The sequence below is a fragment of the Bubalus kerabau genome, chromosome 10 (genome assembly GCF_029407905.1).
Source record: "Bubalus kerabau isolate K-KA32 ecotype Philippines breed swamp buffalo chromosome 10, PCC_UOA_SB_1v2, whole genome shotgun sequence".
Lineage (NCBI taxonomy): Eukaryota > Metazoa > Chordata > Mammalia > Artiodactyla > Bovidae > Bubalus > Bubalus kerabau.
Window position 1 is genome coordinate 14,068,823 of NC_073633.1, and position 21,271 is coordinate 14,090,093.

Here is a 21,271-nt window from a genome sequence, read left to right on the forward strand (position 1 = left end):
TGGAGTACACGGCCCTGGAGTAACTTACTAAAAGCAACAGAAGAAGGTCAGACATCCTCTTACCAGGGTCCTGGTTTACCATTGCTGTTTAGTCATGAAGTTGTATCTGACTCTTTGGGGACCCCATGGGCTGCAGCCCACAAGGCTCCTCTGTCCATGGGATTTCCCAGGCAAGAATACTGGAGTGGGTTGCCATTTCCTTTTCCAGGGGATCTTCCTGACCCAGGTTTCAAACCTGCGTCTCCTACATTGGCAGGCAGATTCTTCACCACTGAGCCACCAGGGAAGCGGCTCCTGATTTACCATAGTTGAGCATTAAATTGGGAGAAGGCAATGGCACCCCACTCCAGCACTCTTGCCTGGAAAATCCCATGGATGGAGGAGCCTGGTGGGCTGCAGCCCATGGGGTTGCTAAGAGTCAGACACGACTGAGCAACTTCACTTTCACTTTCCACTTTCATGCATTGGAGAAGGAAGTGGCAACCCACTCCAGTGTTCTTGCCTGGAGAATCCCATGGACGGAGAAGCCTGGTGGGCTGCCGTCTATGGGGTCGCACAGAGTCGGACACCACTGAAGCGACTTAGCAGCAGTAGCAGAGCATTAAATTTAGCTCTGGGCTTCCCAGAATCAAGACAAGAATGATGTACAATGAATAATACAGTTCTCATGGTCTGGTAAAGGCATCATAGTTGTTCTTAAGTTTAGGCAAACTTTTTCCTGGCACTAACTTCTAAGAGGAATTGAGCCCCGGGAATCTTACATAAGCGACACTGAACTATCTGAACATCTAGGTGCGGCATCTTCGCCGAGAGCAAGCAGTAGGCTCTTGCGCTGCAGAGCGGAGAGCGCAGAAAGTTAACAAGAGATGTCAGCATTGTCGAGACGGTGTTTCTGCCACGGCCGAGACCGCATTATCCAAACTTAACTTCTACTCAGACTCTGGGATCCAGAGGATACTCCTTGTGCTTAAGAAAATAAAAATAATAAGAAAGAAAGAAAGAAAGGCGCCTCTATCAACTGAATTATACAAAAAAATAATGCCATTTCTTCGTTGACTTCACAAATCTTTCTCAATTCTTTTTCTTCTATTATTTCATACAGAACTCATTTGACAACTGTGACCTGTGTTCATTTCAGAACAACCTTGGGAAGGTTTTCAATGAAAACAAGAATTAAGGGCAAGTCTAATCCACCCACATAGCTGAGATTAGTTCTAACTTTTCTTCCAGTAGGATGGCATTGTGCTCTGCTAATCATACAAAATAACGTTCAACACTTTTGAAGTCATATAAATGAGAATAAATTAAAGCAAACCACAAGGCTAATTTTTATAGTCAAAGAGTGATATATTTAAATATCCTGTGAAATTTAGCTGTTAGACAACTGTTTCAAAATAGTTACAAGTACTCCTTTAATTTCCTAGAGTGTCACGAGAAAAATGTTTGATATTAATGAATTCAAGTCCCTCCACTGCCTTTAGATGTGGCTTTATGTTCACTAGCTGTGTGGTAAGAAAAGCTGCTTGTAATGAGAAGACCATGGGTTTGAAGTCTGTGTACAAGTTCCACTTCTTCCACCTGTTACTAAATTATTTTAAGCAAGTTACTAAACGTCTTCAAAGTTCAGTTTCTTTGCCTTTAAATGAGTATGACACTATCTATTGTATGAGGTTGTTACAACTATTACATAATTGTTATCACAATGTATGTAAGGGATCTACCATAATGCCTAACCTATAATAGCCCCTCTGTCCATAGAATTCTCCAGGTTAGAATACTGGAGTGGGTTGCCATTCCCTTCTTTAGGGGATCTTCCAACCCAGGGATTGAACCTGGGTCTCCTGCATTGCAGGCAGATTCTTTACCATCTGAGTCACCAGAGAAGCCCCATAACAGTGCTCAGTAGATGTTTATTTCCTCCTCTGACATTGATTTTCCTGCAAAAAGAACCTTCTCCCAGTTCAGACCACTCTTTCCAACTTGTAAATAGAACAGCTTCCTAGTCTGCTTTTTAAAAATAATATGAGGACTTCCCTGGTGGTGCAGTGGATAAGAATCCACCTGCCAATACAGAGGACATGGGTTCGATCGCTGGTCCAGGAGGATTCCACATGCCATGGAGCAACTAAGCCCACACGCCACAACTACTGAGCCTGTGCACCTTGTTCAGAGGATGAGCAGGCTCTTCTCGCTGCAATGAGAAGTGTGTGCACCCAAACTAAAAGTAGCCCCCACTCACAACTAGAGAAAGTCCTTGCACAGCAACAAAGAACCAGCACAACCAAAAATAAATTCATTAAAAAAAATACATGAGGTCTTAAGAATAAATAAAAATGATATGAAAATCAAAACATTATAATGTTGCCATAAGGATAGGCATGTAGGCATGCCATAAGGATAGCCATTTCTGTAAAATGGAAAGTTCAGCAATACATTTATCGTGAACTGATTTGCAACAAAGTGCGAAGACATTTTAATAGGGAAAGAATAGTCTTTTCTACAAATGGTGCTGGGACAACTGGATATTCACATACAAAATAATGAAGATGAACCCCTACCTCACACCATACCAAATAGTAGCTCAAAATGGATCATACATCTGAATGTAAGAGCTAAAACTATAAAGCGCCCAGTTTTATAAAAGTCCTCATATTATTTTTAAAAAGCAGACACACAGACACACAGGAGTAAACCTTCATGATGTTGGGTTAGGTAATAACTTCTAAGCTATGACACCAACATCACAAGTAACAAAAGAGAAAAAATACGGAAGTTGTACTTCATAATAACTAAAACCTTTTGTGTGAATGAAGACATCAAGAAAGTAAAAAAGAAACAAACATAAAATGGGTTGAAATTTTTGCAAAACATGTATCTAACACAGGATGACTATCCATAGTATATAAAGAAATGCTTACAAGTCAATAATAATAAAAATAATGGGCAAAGAATCTAAATAGATATTTTTGTGAAGAATATATACAAGTGACCAATAAGCACCCAGAAAGATGCTCAATATCATTAGTAATCAGGAAGATGCCAGTGAAACCCACTCTACACATGCCAGAATAGCAAACAAAGAAGACCGAAGCTAACAAGTGGTGCTTAGGAACTGGAGAGACTGACACTTTCAAATGCTGCTGGGGAGACTGTCAGCTGTCCACAGTGTGGTGCAGCCAGGTTGAGAAACAGTTTGATAGTTTCTCAAAAGGCAGAACATAGAATTACCGTATGACTCAGAAATTTCCCTCTTGCTACATACCCAAGAGAAATAAAAACACATAAAAAACATGTATGCAAATGTTCAAGCAGTATTATTCATAATAGCCAAAAGGTGGAAACCCAAATATCCATCAACTGATGAATGGACTAAGAAAAAGTGGTGCCATGGAGCCCAGCCACACTGAAAACAGGTGAGAAGAGGGGAGGGCGTTACAGAAGATCCTCTGGGGCTCGTGACCTTGTTTTCACCAGTGAGCAGGAAAGGTAGAAGGCAGTCCACTCGGACAAAGGATACTGCCTGCCCAAACACTCTGAAGTCCCAGAGAGTGCATGACTAAGGGTTTTCAGAGAGGAAAAGGGAGGGGTGAGAAGTTGTCTGGGGGAAGAGGGTGGGTGGCGGTGGGACCACTAACATCCTAGGAGTCATATTAAGAAGTTCAACCTGCCATCCCCAGGGAGCCACTGCAGATTTTAAATCCCAGGAATGCTGGGATCTTGGTTAGAAAGTTTGCTGTGACTTCTATGTGAGGAGATGGATTGGATGAGAGCTAGACCAGGAATGGAGAGACCAATCTTTCAGGAGAAGGGATGAAGACCTACATCTGACATGGCAGTGGGCTTGCAGCACCAACTGGGTGGTTGGTGAAGGAAAAGAAGTCAAGGATGGCCTCCAGGTCTTCAGGCTAGGGGATGCATGGCAGGTCACATGGGACAAGCACCCAGATTACAGTGGAGGCGTGGTGCACGTGACATACCCTTCCTATGAATGGGAGAGTAGAGCTTCCCTCCTGAAATTCAAATGATTAGCGTCAACACCTTCCCTTTGCCGACAGGTGCTGAAGCTGAGCGCCGCTCTTTCTTCCTTGATAATCAAGCCAGGAATAAGCCTTCAGGCACTCGAAGAAACCAGTTTCTGTCTCAGTAACATTACATAGTGCTGATAAATCTTGGCGTACTGCGTGCTTTCCAGTCAAATGAAAAATGTCAACTAACAGGCTGTGGGAAAGACTCTCCCAGGGGGTTTTATGATCCAGGGTTTGAGAGAAGCTGGGAAACTCTCTCTAGAAGTTTATCCAGGTTGGGTGAAATCAAATACCATCATCATTTATTATGGGGACATGTGAAATCTACTAGTGGTCTAAATCAGTATTCCTGATGGGCGTCATCTCATAAACTCAGTCAACAACTTAATAACAAGTAAAAAGAAAATTTCCCATCTTCTGAGTCATTCTTCTGCACGTATACAAAATACTACTTTAGAAACCTTCCTAATTTTGTGAACCAAACAAGGCTCTTAAATCCTAATGGAATTATTGATTCTCAAAATAAAGTTTCAGTGCAAATCTTAATGCATTTATTGACTGCTGATGGGATCAAAATTAACATGAAAAAATAATCGATAAGTATATTCTAAAAATAAAGTTACATCAGACATCACCTCTGTGTCTTCTAATGTGGGATTTTATCTGTCAGTGCAAAGTTTCCTTAGAAACCTGAACTTTCTTTGACCTGATAGAAACTAGCCATTTCAGGACAGAAAAACAATATGATATGGCTGTTCAAAAATAAACAATTATTTAAAGTGCATTTCAAGCTTGGAGACCTCAAAAGCAAAAGCAACTGCCATGTTTACGGATAACACAAAAGGAATGCAGGAGAAATATTTCAAACTTAGAAAACAAATTGTTAAATCTTTCTTATTCTTTGTTTGAAACTGGCTGTGGTCCAGAAGTATAGCTTCTCTTTCTCTTGGCTCAGAACACCTCCCAGAGCTTCCAAGCTCACAGCATTGTAAGGAAGGGAAATCTGCCAATGCCTGAAGGTAGTAATGCCAGCTGCTTGCTAACATTTTAATTTAAGAGATTGTTTGTGTGTTTACTGTGTTCTTCGAGGAAGTGACTTGTGAAATCACCTTGAGTTCTCAATATTGTAAAATAAAGCCATTTAGTAATGCTTGCTTATATATGCATACATTGAATTCTAATAAACTCAAAGGTTTAGTATATTTTTTAAACCTCAAATCTCACGAAATTTTATGAAAAATACTAACAATAGTTTACAGCATTTTACTAACTGCAAAAGGTAGCTGTGATGGTTCAGTTACAATGTTGAGCCATTTCAGATAGTAGTAGAATGGGAGAACCAAACATTGGTTTCTTATTTCACAATTTATTTTAGAAGTCCTAAGCAGGACCACGATTTTGTTATAGGCCATTTTGCAAATAAAGTAACCTAACCAAACATTGTATATGAGAATGGGATTGTGAGGAAATTTTTTTTTTTTTTTGATGTGGACCATTTTAAAATTATTGGATTTGGTACAATATTCTTTCTGTTTTATGTTTGGTTTTCTGGCTGTGAGGCATGTGGGATCTTAGCTCTCCAGCCGGGGATTGAACCTGCACCCCTTGCATTGGAAGGCAGAGTCCTAACCGCTTGGCTGCTGGGGATGTATCAGGGAAATGCTTTTATAAGATCCATTTCTAGTTTTCATTTTATTTACATCTTGAAAGAACTTTTGTTAAACTGTATTCCCCGTTGAGACAAACTGATGATAAAATGATCGGCTGAGTGGGAAGTTACAGAAGAGATCAAGTGTCGACTGACCTAAATCTTACCCTCCGATGTCTCATGACCAATTTCCAGTAACTTCTCAGAGTAGAAGGGTGAGTTGGACCTGTATTTCACATCATATAAAACAATGAATTCAAAACAGATCAAGAACCTAAGTATGAGAGTTAAGACTATAAAATTCTTAGCAGAGAACATGGGAGTAAATCTTTCAGAGCTTGGATTTGCAATGGCTTCTTAGATATGGCAGCCAAAAGAAACAAAATAGATAAGTTACATTTCATCAAAAATGAACACTTCTGTGGTTAAAGGTCTACTACCCAGAACCTTCAAGAGTTCTTATAACTCAGTAGCAAAACAACAAACAACCCAATTAAAAATGGGCGAAGGACCTGAATAAACATTTCTCCCAAGAAGACAAATGGCCAAGAAGCACATAAAAGGATGCTCAAACACATCAATCATTCATTCATGTGAAAATGTTAGTCACTCAGTCATGTCCCACTTTTTGCGACCCTAGGGACTACAGGACCCACCAAGCTCCTCTGTCCATGGAATTCTTCAGGTAAGAATACTGGAGTGGGTTGCCATTACCTTCTCCAGGGGATCTTCCTGACTCAGGGATCAAACCCAGGTCTCCTGCATTGCAGGCAGATTCTTTACCATTTGAGCCACCAGGGAAGCCCCTCATTAATCATTAGGAAAGTGTAAATCAAAACCATAATGAGACAGCACTTCATACCCACTAGGATGACTGCAATAAAAAACAAAGGGGAAATAAGTGTTGGTGAAGACCTAGAGAACAGAAACTGTCAGGTATTGCTGATGGGAATGCAAATATGATGCAGCTGCTGTGAAAAACAGTTTGGCAGTTTCTCGAAAAGTTGAACATGGGGTTAAGACAGGACCGGACAATTCAACTCCTATATTAAGAGCCATCAGTTTATCTTGAAAAAGTTAAAAAATAGAAAAGTGAGACTGGAAGGTGGTAAGACCTTTTTCTTTGTAGGCATGTGATACTGATTTAATTTTGATATGAATAATATGTGCAAGGTTATTAATGATTAGTGATAGAGTTGTTCACCGAATTTAAGGACTCCTGTGTGTTGAGTGACAGAGAGAGATGTACTTTTACTTTATGAACATGAAAATCCTTTCCATAGGCCAGAAATTTGTCTGGGTGATGGGAGCAGGATGCAGAAAGGAGATGGTAGAAAGTGAAACTTTCTACCTACCAACCTTTCTACAACAGAAACCTCTGCCCACTTTGAAAGTTTGCCCGGTCAGGCTGGGTTAAGGCTCTTTTCCCAGGACCGGTGGTGGTGGAAGGAGACTTCACAGCCCGGCCAGCCTGCAGACTTCTCAGGACGAAGCCCAGCCGCCTGGTCATTGAGTCAGTGGCATAGCGGGTGCTGAAAAATCCTCTGAACTATTTGGAATGACAACAACATAGATCAGTAGAAAGATTTTTCTTTGCTGTTGCTTGACTTAAAAAATCAGCAACTCTTTTGAAAAGAAAACTGTAAGTTCATTTATTTCATTGCCTTGATGCATTTTTCTATATCATTGAGATCATCCTTAGATATAATTGGACCATGGAGATAGTCTTGTTGCTTTCTTTTTTCCCCGACACCACTCCCTATGCATTTCCTTTTGATAGTAAAAATTCTGTCCCCTCCAGTTTTAAATCCCTTCCTCAAAGTAAGGTCTGTTAGTGATCAACCCAGAGTGCACATTCCACTGGAGACTCCTCATGGATTTACATCTCTTAACATCTCTGTTAAGACCCTATGTATTTCAATAATTACTTTAAAAACCATCTCAGTTTCCTATCACACCACATGTCCTGCATTGCTGATGTATATACAGTACCTTCCACCGCCAGGCGGAGGAGGCGGAGCTGGGACAAGCAGAGGAAGGAAGACCCAGGCCTGCCTGCAGTGAGGGGCCTGGACCACTTGGCTACGTTGAAACCCAGCCATGCCTCGTAAAACTGTGACCTCAGACAAGTTAGTTAATCTCTTTGTACTTCAGTTTCCTCCTAAGTGAAAAGAGGAAAATAATAATAATAGCTCCTACCTTGTAGGTTTGTTGTGAGATACATATCCAGGCCTTATAACAAGGTTTGGCAGGTAATAAAAGCTGGATACATTTTAGCTAGTATTATCTTTTTTTCTTCCTGTTCCAAAATATCAGTGGGCATGTGAAAAGCTGACTCACTAGAAAAGACCCTGATGCTGGAAAGGATTGAAGGCAGAAGGAGAAGGGGGAAACAAAGGATGCAATGGTTGGATGGCCATCACTGACTCAACGGACATGAGTTTGAGCAAGCTCCAGGAGATGGTGAAGGACAGGGAAGACAGGCGTGCTGCAGTCCATGGGGTCACAAAGAATTGTACACGACTGAGCGACTGAACAACAGCAACAAATCTTGTTTAACTTCTCAGTGCTTGAGTTTTTCAGCCTTTAAATTTGGTCTTATAACACCCATCTCCCAGGGTTGCTGTGATGCAGAGCAGCTTTAGGACTCATTCCCAGCAGGCACACCGGCCGTGGTGGGCTCTGTCTCCTTTCAGAAGCCATTGCCCCAGCACCGTAGAGCAAGTGTTCAGGGAACTGAGTGGAAAAGATTGGAGCTGGAGGATTTCCAGGCAGGAAGGGAGGCACAGATGCTGGTATTTGGGTGACTTCCTTCTGGATGGCTGAGTGGAGGGGCCTCAGGGCTCCTCACTACCCTAAGACCCACCCGTGGAGATGAGAGAGACCCTTGGGCCCAGAGACTGAGTTTTCCTAATTTGTTTTTAATCAAACGTTCTGGCTGGTGGACTTCTCCAGCTGTGGTAGGGTGGGACCGTCTCAATGAATGTGTTATCAGAAAGATCTAATTTCTCTGTTTAAAAAATATCTATCACTTGAGGAATCACAGGAAGGGAAGGGTTGGTGATGAAACAGGCACCCCAGGCCGTTCCTGAACAGAAGGTTTCTTTGTAGAGTTTTCTTTGGGTAACTTTCCAAAGGCTCCTCCCTGGCTGGCCTCCCCGGGGCAAGTCCACAGGGTGGGGAACAGCCGCTGGAAAAGAGGGGGGTCCCAGCAGACAGGACCCCCCGCAGTGGGCCCTCTCTGCTTCTTTCACTGCAGCGTGTCAGCTCGGCCATTTTTAAAGTGCCTCACCACCCTGGGAACTAGGGAAGGGAATGAAAGGAATCGATTAATATGTGAGTCTGGCACTTCATCTATCTCACGAATGGTTAAAACATGACTCAAGAAGGCCGGTCTCTCTGAGGCGGGCCTGCTTTCTCCCCCTACACTCATGATCCTCTTCCAACTCCATCTTGAAACAGCTCCTCTCCTGTATTGCTCCTTCCTTCCAGCCCCCTATCCAAGTTTGGAATCTGTCTTTTAAGATCTTTAAACCCTCCCTGGAGACTCAACTTGTTGTCAGAGCTGCTCCAAGTCTTTGTTCAAAGCCCTCCAACTCCCACATTTAGCAGGAGTTAACATAAATCTTTACGCTAAAGCATGCAGAGATAAGAAAGCAAGCCACAAACAAACAGATGGAACCAGCTGGGACCAAGATGGTGACAAACATGACCTCCAACAGACCCTGAGCCTCATTATGCCTCGATTTTACTATATTAGCATATAAAATGACACCCACCGGCAGCCATGGTGGTGGTAGTGTTGGTGAAAGCTGCTCCGTCCTGTCCGACTCTTTGTGACCCCATGGACTATAGAGTCCGTGGAATTCTCCAGGCCAGAATACTGGAGTGGGTAGCCTTTCCCTTCTCCAGGGGATCTTCCCAACCCAGGGATCAAACCCAGGTCTCCTGCACTGCAGACGGGTTCTTTACCAGCTGAGCCACAAGGGAAGCCCAAGAATACTGGAGTGGGTAGCCTATCCCTTCTCCAGCAGATCTTCCCAACTCAAAAATCAAACCAGGGTCTCCTTCATTGCAGACAGATTCTGTACCAGTCGAGCTATGAGGTAAGCCCCTGGCAGCCATGACTGGACATTAAGGACCAAAAAAAGGATAAAAAGGGGGTGGAACCCCACTCCTTTGGAAAAAGCTCTGCCTCACCTGCATAGACTTATGCATATCCCTCACCATCATGGACCTCACTCCTTCCTTTATATTTAAAGACTTGTCTCACCAGGTGGGTGAGAAGTTGATCTGTGAACTTAGCTCCCACCTCTCCGTGCGTTGGCCAGTGAATAAATCTTGTTGCTCAGTCCATCTCAGCTTCACTTTCATTACTGATTGCTTGAGCCCCAATTGAAAATAAACCCTCCCCTGCCAAGGCAGAGAACCTCAGCTGGGCTAGAGCCTGAGCAGGGTCATAGGACTTAACTCAGTAACAAAGTTTTTTGCGTGGGCCAGAGGGCAGCCTCTCTTCAGTTGGAAGCTGTCTCCCCAAACCTCAAAACTGCAGTTTCTTTAGGACTTTGCATGGACTTTCACTCCACCTCACCCCACTTCTGAGGACCCCACTCTGGGCTCACCTGGCCCAAACTGAGCTCATGCTTGCATGCAGCTTGCCTTTGTTTGTGGACATAAGTTGTTAGAAAATTCCCTGTTGCTCCCACACCCTGCCTTGGATCCCCAGGATTCATTTTCTTCCAACACATGCTCCACATGTATTTATGGTCACACATGGCTGTCAGCCTGTAGCAAACAATTGGAAACTATTTACAGAGATGACTGTGGCAAGATGTTGTGCTGGTGTTACCAAGCATGGGTGCGTGGGCCTGCAGCACATAAAGCCAAGCTCAGTGAGTGTCTGCAGCAAAATGAGAGTTTACGTGCAGGGTGTCAAGCAAGGAGAACTGGCAGCTCATGCTCCAAAGAACTGAACTCTCTGGTGGCCTTTAGGCAAGGGTGTCTAAATATGGTGTTAGGGGAGAGGACCAAAGGATGCATTATCAGCTTTGAAACTTCTTCTGATTGGTTGGTAGTGAGGTAGTATTGCTGAGTCCAAGCTCATGGCATAGGACAGGCCAATAAATTGAGAGGTGAGGTGTTGGGGCAAGGAACTGCAACTTTATATGGAAAGTCAGCAGATTGGGAAGACGATGGACTAATGTTCCAAAGAACCCTCTTGCCCGAGTTAGAATTCAGGCTTCTTTTATACTAAAAGTGGAGGGGGTGTGGCTGGATGTGGCAAAGTTCTTGGTGCAGGAATTCTTGGTTCTTGTAGCTGTCCACACAGTTCTGTAAGCCTCCAGCAAGACAAATGGTATTCTCTGTTCTGCAACTTAAAGGTCAGAGCCTTGAGGATAGGTTATTATGTGTATTTCAGGCTATGGGCAACATTCTTTATAAAGGTGCAGACCAAGCATGATTAAGGTTCAGGGGTTAGAGCTAAAGGACTAGATCCACCATGGAGTCAGGTTTGTTCCTTTCTGTTACAGGAACAGGGAGATGTTTTCAGAATCTCAACTTTCTGGTTCCAGCCCCTCTGGGATCTCCGTGCTTGTGGTCGCATGCAGTCACCATCCTCCACTTGGGTGGGGTCCTAGTTTCTATCGAACAATTCAGAGATTGTTATCTATATTCCTTCAGGAGGAACTAGGAGTCCTACGACTCTGGTGTTCTAATCATTAACTGCCTGAGTCTGCTCTGTGGAACTGGGGGAAGGCCTAGGAGACTAAAGCCTTTCTTTCCCCTACAAACAAGAAATGGGGGGCGGGGTGCTTTTGTACCCAGTGAGTCCCCAAAGGGTCCTGCTCAGTTTCAGTCCACTCCTTTTCTTTGATATTCCTCAATCCTGAGGGACATGAAAGGGAATAAAATTTCAAATAGAGAGGTCAATCATAAACTCAGTAATGCAACTTGAATTTAGGGACTCAGTTTCATTAGTGGCCTGAGAATAGAAGGTTGTAAGACTTACTTTCATGGTGCACAAGCTTCTGAGCTAACTTAGGGTCATGTGAGGCTATAAGTGCTAGATACCATCTAATGAACTCATACTGGCAAGCAAGAAGGACTTTCTTCCCTGGTATAGTCAGGGACGTCTTCGCAGAAGAGGTGGGATTTGAACTGAATATTAATGAATTAGGCAGGCTAGTGGTACGATCTGAGCGACTTCACTTTGACTTTTCACTTTCATGCATTGGAGAAGAAAATGGCAACCCACTCCAGTGTTCTTGCCTGGAGAAACCCAGGGACGGGGGAGCCTGGTGGGCTGCCGTCTATGGGGTCACACAGAGTCGGACAGGACTGAAGCGACTTAGCAGCAGCAACAGTGGTCCTCAATGCATTTTAAAGAAATATAAAAATAAAGAAAGAAAGAAAGAAAGAAAAGAAATATATGTGCTGAACTTTACTCTCAAAGTGGGGATCTACTTGGCAAATTCTTCTTTTTCTTTTTTTTAAAGTTTCACATGTGATTGAGTAAGGTGATCAGTATTGAGAATTATTGGGTTTGCCAGGCAGAGAGAAGACAGAAGTCATTTTGGATGGAGGAAGCAGCTTTAACCAAAGAGGAAACACAGAGCTTTTATCCTGGAAGGACAGGTAAGAAAAAATGTAGACTAATTTTCTGTATGTATTAGTGCTTGAAAGATAGCCTAGAAGTTCACACTACTGGGGTAGGGAGGGATGTCACTGATGATTTTTTGAGGAAGGGAGAAGTTCTAAGCAATATAAAAGTGTTTCTACAGCATATACTTGCTCTGCCTAGAATTGACAGAATTAGACTTGGAAGAGGTATGTTACTTTCCTGGGTCCACAAGTGTCTCTTTCGCAAATTGCAGGTGAAGCTAAAACTAAATGTCATGTCGAATCCTGCCCCAGAATGATTGGCAGTGATGACATCCACTGTTTTGATCCCATGTTCTCTAAAAGACGTTCACAAAAATGAGCCTGATGCTGTTATGTTTCCCCAAATTGCAACTGTCGGATCATGTCTAGGGAGAGGTAGTGAATTTTTATGGAAGTACAAGTAAAGGTGTTGGAAGAGAAAGAAAGAAGGGACCAGTGTAAGAGATACAGCAAAGGAAGAAAGATAGCTCTCATTGTCAAATTGAATTGAGAAGCAGGCAACCAGGGTAGTATGTAAGGAATTCTTAAGAAAAATAAGGGGTTTTGATTTGCAGAGAAGCTGCCTTGAAAAGCCTGAAGAGTCTCAAGATAGAAGCACTCGGCTTGTTGTGTGTGTTGGTAAGCTTCCTCAAGAGGTAATGGGATGGGAATGTATAAATAGATGGTGGAAATCAAGGTATAACGTTGTAGGATTCCAGGTACTGGGCTTCCCCCATGGCTCAGTGGTAAAGAATCCGCTTGCCAATGCAGGAGATGCAGGTTTGATCCCTGGGTTGGGAAGATCCCCTGGACAAGGAAATGGCAATGCACTCCAGTAGTCTTACCTGGGAAATCCCATGGACAGAAGAGTCTGGCGGGCTACAGTCCATGAGGTCTCAAAAGAGTTATACACAGCTTAGCAACTAAACAACAATACAATTCCAGGTAGTATTAAGTGCTTAAACATAGAGTCAGCCATTACCTTTGCAAAAGGCCATTAATAACAGGACTGCAACAACAGCCCTGCTTACGATCATTATACCTTTTGTTTACATAACCTCAGGAATTAAACTTCTTTTGAATGCTACATAAAACCTAGCATAATTTGTGGCTGTAGAAGTTCTGAGGAAAAATATATTACTTAAGGCTTCTTACCTCCTTTAACCTAGTGGCACAAATGAATTATCTTAAAGAAAATGCATGTTATACTTCCAGAACATCATCTTTCCCACCTTAAAATGAAAAGCATCTTTTTAAAGTGCTGTCCACTATTATTCAGGATATAGCTTAATGCTCTATTCTCTCTGGAGTCAAGGAAACCCCCTTGAGACTAGTGAGATGCTTGACGATATCCGTGAGCTCTGCAAGAACTCCTGACAAATAAGTCCTTCGAGAGATAAATGGTATAATAGAAAAATAGAAGAAGGCAGCTTAATAGCTACTCTAAAAAATATAGAGAGTTCCCCTTAGGAGGCTGCTGAGCAAAAGGTCTTCACTGCTGTTGAGAGTAAGAAAAAAATAATCTTAAATTTAACAGTTATGTCCAGAATGACCCTCAGGAAGATGTAATAAAGTATTTTCTAAGTAAATTTCTGAAAAATGCCATCTTTTCTGGGGTTGGGGTAAAACCGGGCCTCCAGCAGTTTCACCTGAGTCCCCTTATCAATTTCCTTCCTGCTCCGTCTGCCAGACTGTGAGCATCGTGAGGTCAGGTGCGTTGTTATCACCGTTTCTGTGATTGTCATCACCACATCCCCGGGATCCAGCACAGTGCCTGGCTCGGGGTGGGCTCTCACTGAGCAACTGATTAGAAAAAAAAGTAGATTCAATTACCTACTGCCTGAGAGTATTACATAGCTTACTTTTTATTTATGAAAGCAAAGAAGTAGCCCAAAGGAAAACCACCGGCACCGCCAATCTCCCCACATAATATGCAGTTTGGCAGGTGAAGAAGAACCTCGGACCACAATGAAGAGGCATGAGAATGGAAATGCAATAGGCTTGGAAAAGGGCCACAAATGTTCAGGCAGATATTGAGTTCAGCCAGCACAAGATTAGAGCAATAAATTGAATATATTTATTGCTTAAATGAACAACAAATGGGAATCTGAGATAAGCTGATATTCAAACTCACTTAGACTTTGTACTTACCCGAATGAACACATTGCAAATGGCCTTGGGGTTACAGTTCTTTTGAACTTTTCACATTATTATTCTAATACATGGTGGGCCTGAAATACCACAATAGTTTGATGACTATGCCAGAAAAGCAAGCAAGGTGGATACACAGGAAGGGAGATTACCTTCTTTCTTCCTGATGCACTTTACAGAAGACCAGCTTTTTTTTTTTAATGGAAAAAAAAATCTAAAAAGAAATTTTCCAAAAAGCAAAAAGAAGGTTGGTAGAAAAAAAAGCCAAAGTGCAAAAATAATACAAAACTTGGAAGAAGCAGAAGAAAAAATATTAAGGACTAGCAAAGGAAACGAGAGCATGGGTATGAATAAAGGCTCTAGGACCTTAGAAGTAAAAGAGGAGGACTCTTGAAGTTTTATCTTCAAAAATAGTGAAAACATAACTGCAGAGCAAAGGTCTTTGGGAAATCTTAGACTAGAAAGAGAAACCATATATAAGTCTTGTAACTACAGCTTGGCGTATTATATTCACATTGGGACAGCAATACAGATTTCCTATGAATCATTCTTTCTTGAGAATTATTATCTCTAAGTAGGCACAACTCAATTATGAATATGACTTAGAAAGCTGTCATAGCTAACTCTGACAACCCCACCCCCATCCAAATCCTTCGCACCAACTCCAGAGGGTGGACAAACGAAGCAGCACAGACGCCACGCTTGGGTAACACCATTTCCTCTGTTTCTTCGTCACCACTTCGTCTGTCTCCTCAGTTTTAATCATGGACATGAGCCCTTTGTTCACCTCCATTTTCTACCATTCATACGGTGTTGGCTTTTACCTCAGACAATTTATTTTTCATAAACCGAACAAATATAATAAGGCACCGGCATCACTAGTCTCTAAAGAACTTAAACCAGCCAAAAAATTCCATCCAGAATATCAAAAAAATCTCTATTGCTTTATTGCTGCATGCTCAGCATTTACCATCAATGAGGGCTATTTCTTTTTCTATTTTTTTCTGTCTTGTTTAAACATAGGTGTGTTGCTTTCTAATCCTCTTCCTGCTCATAATGTTTCAGCTACCTTTGGAAGGACAGATCCCTTCTTAGAGTGGACCTTGGCATGGTGACAAGGGGATGGAAACACACAGGGCCTGGTAAAATGGGGCATTAGGGTCCAGGCCCCCCATCTGCCTCTCTCTGCTTTGACGGGCACCGGCGCTTCCAGCCTACACAACGTGGCTTCCTCCTTCCTGTTTCCAGGGTAGACTCTTCCTCGATATCTCTGTTCCAATACTCAACGATGCAATGGCAAAGCCCTATGATGCCTTTGCTTCTCTAAGGTGAGAAGGCTTGAACTATGGCTCTCCATCTCTGCCCACACAGCTAAGAATGGTATTGGGAGGGGAGGCACATTCTATACTGAGCAGCTGTGAATGGGGAAGAAGCGACTGGCATCTCTTCTATGACACAATTTGTTACTGTCTCCCACTCGATTATGATCCATATGAATAATGAGGACACTTCAGTTTCTTTTTGCTGTTAGCCTTAACAATGAATGCAATCATCTACCAAAGCAGTTATCAAACAGATTCTGTGAAAATTAGTATCTGATTTTCCTACCTTTGGTGACTCATTTAAAAAAAAAAGAGCTCTGGGAACATCAATGGGGTTAATCGTTTCAGGTTTACACAGAGCAAAAGATCTTGGTATAAAGACAGAACAAAGTCCAGTGTAACCACTTAGAAGGGGACCCTGGAAAATATCCAAAACGGTGAGGTTTGTGTATCCCTCTTTGGGACTTCGCTCCCATTTCCTTGCAAGTTATTATAATGACCTCCATTTGCACAGTTCCCTATAGTTGACCAACATTTTGACATGGCTTATCTCACTTCATGCTCACAGACACCATGAGAAGGTCAGCAATACCACCATCAATCCCATTTTACAATGGAAGAAACTGGGCTCATTCAGCTGATATTACAGAGTGAAGACCATGTGCCACGTCCAGTGAAGACACATTGATGAACATACACAGTTCCTACCTTCAGGGAGGCTGGTAGAGAACACTGATCTCAAACAGGAAGTGACAACATGGCCCTAGACTATGAGGGCTCGAAGTAGGATCAATGACTAGAAAGAAGTTTCGGCAGGAGCTGATACCTGATTTGTATAGGATCAGGTTGGTCCTAGCCCCAGCTCATTCTTATTCAACCTCTTCAAGAGGAGATCTAGCAACTCAAATGAATTTTCAATGGTGAGATTTCAGAACTTATAACCAAGCCAAAAGAGATGCTTTGAACAGGTGATGTGTGGGGAAGTTTGGACTCTGAGGTCTCATCTTGCAGTCACCTGATTAGATGGGCCTCCTTCCAGAGGTCAAGACCAGCCTCCAGGTCACTTCTGAGTAGGCCTATCTGGAAACTGTAGCCTCCTCCACAGAGGCAGAGCACAGGGTAACTCTTCCTGACTTCCGTCTTCAATGGGGAAATATACATATAGATCACATATACCCATGTGCCCTTTCAGAGGTGACAGCCAGGAAAACGATGTCAAAATTGTTCAACCACCAAGATGCAGTCTAATAAACCCAAGCCAAAAAGTATTACTATCGATTGTTTGTGGTCAGAGGTTCTATCCAGAACGACATTTCCTGCTTCATCTATCTCCCTGGAAAAGAGGCAGAGTCTAAGGATTCCACATGTCCCCAGAGACACTCATGCAGAGGCGGCTGATCCCCTCAAGGTGGTAAAGAAAATCTCCAGAATTTTTGCCCCAAGAGGCTAGTCCAGTATCTCCAAGGATAGTCATTACTGCCATTGCGCACCTGTGTTTTTTCTCTCAGTTAGACACAATAGAAAATTTAAATTATTTTGAGGAAAAATAAAATACCACGTTCAGCCACACTAACCTCCTCCCCCATTTAAAACCATCTTGGATAGCAAAATGTGTGAGATAAGTGTTAAATAATTTTCAAAGATGTTATTCCTAGAAATAGTACAGAAGTGCTTCCTCATGTGGCCTGCATGGTGGCCAGGGGTCTGCAGGCTGTCCTGGATCCAGGCCTAGGAAGTGACTCAGACATGGCAAAGAAGCCACGTTGTTGAAGAATATCCCAGGGCTGGATTGGGGAATGGCACGGATTCGATGATGATATAAATTCTGCTCTTGTGCACATATTGTTTTGCAAAATCCAGGCATGAGATCATTTGGCCTGAATGTTTTCCCTGAGGGTTTCTCACAGACAAACACAGTTATCTGAATTGAGTTAGACCAGGGGAAAGGCATTTTGGAAATTATCTGATTGTGCATGTGGACATTAAACATTTCTCATTCAGGGCAAAAACCAAAGGTTTTCCAAAGGCCCCATGAAAGAGAAACCCACAGATTCTCTAACCATTTCTTTTTCTACTACTTCTTGATGGAAAAGAATTAAACCACTCTCTCTAAAGGGTGGGCAAGAAGCTGTTGCTGTTGTTTCAGCTGCATTTATTAGATTCGGTGGGTAGATATTTTTTTTGTTTTTATTTTTCCTCTTGTTGTTGTTAGTTTTTTTTTAGACTATTCAGGAGAACAAAAACCTCTAAGACTGCTCAGAGTTTTAAGTGGAATCTTCTATTGCAATTGAGAGATCATCAATACTGCTAGTCTTAGATCTGCTGCACTGCCTCTCTGCAGAAGAGACTGGTTTTCTAAGCACATCACACCTCTGCAGGGCTTCTGACCACCTGCATCAGAATTGCCCTGGGGGAGCCCAGATAAACTGAAGACTCCTGGACTCTAGCCTCAGATCAGATCAGATCAGTCACTCAGTCGTGTCCGACTCGTTGCGACCCCATGAATTGCAGCACGCCAGGCCTCCCTGTCCATCACCAACTCCCTGAGTTCACTGAGACTCATGTCCATCGAGTCAGTAATGCCATCCAGCTATCTCATCCTCTGTCATCCCCTTCTCCTCTTGCCCCCAATCCCTCCCAGCATCAGAGTCTTTTCCAATGAGTCAACTCTTCGCATGAGGTGGCCCAAGTACTGGAGTTTCAGCTTTAGCATCATTCCTTCCAAAGAAATCCCAGGGCTGATCTCCTTCAGAATGGACTGGTTGGATCTCCTTGCAGTCCAAGGGACTCTCAAGAGTCTTCTCCAACACCACAGTTCAAAAGCATCAATTCTTCGGCGCTCAGCCTTCTTCACAGTCCAACTCTCACATCCATACATGACCACAGGAAAAATCATAGCCTTGACTAGATGAACCTTTGTTGGCAAAGGAATGTCTCTGCTTTTGAATATGCTATCTAGGTTGGTCATAACTTTCCTTCCAAGGAGTAAGCGTCTTTTAATTTCATGGCCGCAGTCACCATCTGTAGTGATTTTGGAGCCCAGAAAAATAAAGTCTGACACTGTTTCTACTGTTTCCTCATCTATTTCCCATGAAGTGATGGGACCAGATGCCATGATCTTCCTTTCATTAGGTTTGGGGCTGAACCCGGGAATCTACAGATGGTTCCGATGTCTGCCATACTTGCGATCCATAGGACATTTTTTTTTCTTTTAAAATTTTAATTTTCAGGTTTAAAAAAATTGAAGTATAGTTTATTTACAATGTTAATTATTGCTGTACAGTAAAGTTATACATATATTAATGTATATATTCTTAATATTCTTTTCCATTATGGTTTATCATAGACTATTGAATATTGTTCTCTGTGCTATACAGTAGCACAAAACCTCTGACTGCCAAAGAAAGTGGTCATTTTCTCTCTTTCCCACACTTTGCTTGATTCTGCTCAAAAAAAATTTTTTTTTAATGTACTATCTTTCTAAAGTTAAAATGTTAGCACTCATCAGAAAGGTAGGGGATATTCTGCCCTCTTAACAGTGTGAAACACCAAAAGACAAGAAAGACTCTAAATTCTAATTGGTTTTAAATTTCTTGAGTGAAAAGAGAGAGAGGAACAGGCGTCCTAAAGCAGACCTGCAGGATACAGAGGGAAGGAGCCCATGTCCAGTGAGGGGAGGCCCACAAAGGAGGCAGGTTTTATCTTTTCTTTCATCTGCAGAATGTTCAGAGTCAACTTATACAACGAAGAGACTTGCTTATGAAGGACAGATTCATACAGACTCAAAAACAGAGTATTCTTCATTAGGGAGGAAGATACAAGCACATTTTACAAAATTCTGAAAGAATGGATAGGGAAAGAATATGTACCTCCAAATTCAGAACACTGGAAATGGGGAATATTCACTCAAGTGTGAAAAAAAAATATTTAGGTTTATACAAAAGAATACTGAGGAACTCAACTGCTAGTAAACTTAAGGCACTTCCTATTCCAAGGAACACTCTAGGTTGGGAGTAGGATATAGATTTAGGAAATACTTTAAAAAAATACGTATGGGCTTCCCTCATAGCTCAGTTGGTAAAGAATCCACCTGCAATGCAGGAGACCCTGGTTTGATGCCTGGGTTGGGAAGATCCACTGGAGAAGGGATAGGCTACCTCCTCCAGTATTCTTGGGCTTCCCTTGTGGCTCAGCTGGTAAAGAATCTGCCTGCAATGTGGAAGACCTGGGAAGATCCCGTGGAAAAGGGAAAGGCTACCCACTCCATTATTCTGGCCTGGAGAATTCCATGGACTATAGTCCATGGGGTCACAAAAAGTAGGACATGATTGAGTGACTTTCACAAAGAAATTTATGGATTACAGAACTACTTAGGTTTTTAAGGAACGTAGTGATATTTGAGATGCATGTCCCAATTTTGAAGCTGAAATCCTTGGAGAACACTTGTGGTATTCCTGCAGTTCTCTTGTGGTCACAGGTCAAAATATGGTATTTCTAGAGATTTCATGCCGTGAGTTCTTTGGGTTATATATCTACTATTTGGCAGCAGCAAAATAACAGTAACTGATTTTCAATTCTATTTCTCCTGCTTACTAGCTATGGAATGCTGGATAAGTTATTTATTGATACTTTTCTGGGCCTTGGTTTCCTCATCTATAAAATTAAGACATATATATATATATATACACACACACACACACACACACACACACACACTTAGTCATGTTCACAAACATGATCATATTTCATTGTCATGATAATTCACTCAGTGAATGCTTCTGAATGGTAACATTTCAGGCTGACTTCTGACTAACCATGTGTTCTATATCTGACCACGCAATAGCAGAATGTCCACATCAGAATGTCCACACTAAAAATATATGGGGAATAAAATGGATGAATATATTTATCCATTAACCAATTAAAAGTACAATGTCACTTATCTCTGAGCTTTAAAAATAACTTATGATAAATGCTTTGACTTTGGTTAAAAAAAAAAGCATCTTATTGAATGAAAAATGCTAAGTATTTGCATTTGAGAGTCCGCGTCCACTAGATAAGGCCGAGTGGCAGCTGTGTCCAAGGTTCCTTCCTCTCTCCTCTTCCTTTTGCGGAGATGAGGGGCAATTAGATTTCCTCTGCAGGACAGGTAGCACCAAACCCTGAGATCTGGATCCTGAGAGAAAAACCAGGACTTAGATGCTTAGGTTGACTGCCTGGCGGTGCTCATAAATTATGGATGGCACGATTAGTTCTTTTCTATTCTGAATGCACGTTATCTCTCTGTTCCCAAATGCAACTTTGTACTTTATATTTTGCTCCTCACATGGTTCTAATGGAAAATTAAATAATTTATATTTCTATGAAAACTTTTCTGACTGTAGAAAATGCCATTGTATAAACAGCTTTTTTTCAGGCAATTAATAGTATCCCCAAAAAGATTTCAAGTGGCATATTCCAACTCACATGTCATCTGAGTAAGC

At 42.1% G+C, this 21,271-nt stretch overlaps 1 protein-coding gene across 27 annotated transcripts in view; it reads right to left on the bottom strand.

Annotated features, from left to right (window-relative positions):
* Positions 1 to 21,271, bottom strand: part of LHFPL2 (LHFPL tetraspan subfamily member 2) — a 285,866-nt gene that overhangs the window by 181,009 nt on the left and 83,586 nt on the right. For 17 of the 27 annotated variants that reach the window (XR_008698767.1, XR_008698781.1, XR_008698804.1 and 14 more), the window contains one exon: positions 20,728 to 20,964. The exons of the other annotated variants lie outside the window; for them this stretch is intronic. The gene's annotated coding sequence lies outside the window, so the exon portion shown is untranslated. Of the gene's footprint in view, positions 1 to 20,727; positions 20,965 to 21,271 lie in introns of those variants that run through there. 27 annotated transcript variants of the gene reach the window in all.